Genomic DNA, 2,032 nt, shown 5'->3' with positions numbered 1-2,032 from the left:
TGTGAAGTACTGTGCACACACCAGAACTGCAGAAACTCAAACTGCTTCTCTAGGTCCAAAAAAGCATCCAAGAGGCTCAGCAATTTCCCTAGTTCTGGTCTCATGGCTGAAGTGATCATTTTCAATGTATGTGCAACAGGACATCAGGAGCTTCACCCCTAGACACAATGAATCTGTGGCTTTACCGCAGAGCACTGACATCTGGCCAAGGGGAAATGGTACCCTTTCTCCTAAGAGTCAGGGGAAGAGTTGATTTCTTTGCCCTGCTGCACCATCACCCTCAGGGCCCTATCACTGTGGCTCCCCTCTTTGCTTCTTACCACATTCGTCCTGCAGGCAACCCACTCTCCTAACATAATTGCACCCCTGGTCAGACTAACCTCTGAGCTGCTACCCCTACCTTGCCTATAGGTATGATTTAGGCTCTCCTTAACAGTTTCCCCTACCCCCCAACAATCTCAAAAATTTGTTCCAAATGCAATGATTCCTCCTTATATTTCTGTGAAATTCCTAAAGAAATCATCTGAAATGATATCTTTACCTGACTCACTGATGATTCAACCAACTGATGATGCTCCAGCACCATGACAGAATGAAGTTTCCATCTGCCTCTGGTTATTCCTCACTGACTCACGCTTTCCTACCTTTCCTAAGTAGTACCAAAGGACATAGGTATAGAATTCAGGGCCACATTTGAAAAGTGCAATGATATTGGGATTGGAAATGTTGATCTGAACTGCCACTTTGTTTGCAGGCAACTGAGTGGATTAATATGGGTGATTATGGAGAAGGAAGAATTATTTGTAAGGAGGTGGGATGGAGGGAGGAGAGGTAGGAGGTGGTAGAAGGGGAAGTCTACCCCTGTGTGGTCGCACAGTAGGGACTGCCTAGAAACCAATGCAAAAAAATTGCTATGTGGTCAACACAATTCTAAATAGCAAATATTTGTGAATATCTGGACAACAATTATTTTTAGGATTCATTAGAATATTTGACAGGGTGGATCCACAGCCATTGTGGAGGAGAACAGAGGACATCTATGTTTGGTTGAATTCCACTGCCAAAAATATACAAGGTTTCTGAATCACCTGTTATTTTGTTTAAACTATATCTCCTTTCCCCCTTGATCAATGCCAAGAAGTAAGTGTAGATTGTAGAGTAATGGTTAGTGTAACTATGGTTACTGTAGAGTAACCACAGTAACAAGGCACTTCAGTAATTATCTGGTATTGCTTTGTAATAACTGTAGTCTCTACATGACTGGGCTGCAGCTTTCCTTGCAATCATTTGAGAAAAGAGATATTTTGTGAGTCAACACTGTTTGCCAAAAGCCTGGCTGCCAAGGAGAATCTCTGCTTTAATACCTTCCCCTTCCTACTAAAGAAGGAAAGGGGGGTAGTCAGGGATAGTACCTAATCACCAGGGGAAGAACAGGATCATCTGGCAGGTGATCCAACTTATACCAAGAGGTTTAACAAAAACTCTGCAACACACTCAGTATGGGTCTGCCATTTATTGAATTCCACCAGTTGTGACAAACGACATACTCTTTAATATCACCCATGAGAAGATTGCAGAGGAAGCAGAAAAGTGGCCCTTGTGAACCCTACAGGTGTAGTCTGAAGAATAAGAAGCATGTTGATGATAGCTAGTCAAGCAGTAAGTAGAGCAGCATAGAAATAATCAAGCAGTCAGTTGAGCATCAGCCTTCTAGAGAAATGCAAGCAAGTAATTCAAATGGGCGTTCTGGGAGTTCAGAGAAGGAGGGAAATATCTGTAAAGGAAGAAGAGGAAGAACCATGGTCAGATGGGGATGAACTCCAGGTTTTGTCTGTTAATTCAGTTCAATTCAACAAATACTTCTTAAGAACCTACCATGTTTAAAGGCATTGTCATAGGTACCGTGAATATAAAGACAGAAACAAAACACCCCTGCCCTCAAGGAGTCTACATGGGGGGGGGGGGGGGGAGAAGGGATTATAACCTATTTTTCAGTACATAGAAACAAAATGTATACAAAGTAATACACAGT

Source organism: Vombatus ursinus, unplaced genomic scaffold (assembly GCF_900497805.2).
Source record: "Vombatus ursinus unplaced genomic scaffold, bare-nosed wombat genome assembly UNPS02000749.1, whole genome shotgun sequence".
NCBI classification, from domain to species: Eukaryota; Metazoa; Chordata; class Mammalia; order Diprotodontia; family Vombatidae; genus Vombatus; species Vombatus ursinus.
This window is presented reverse-complemented; position numbering follows the sequence as displayed.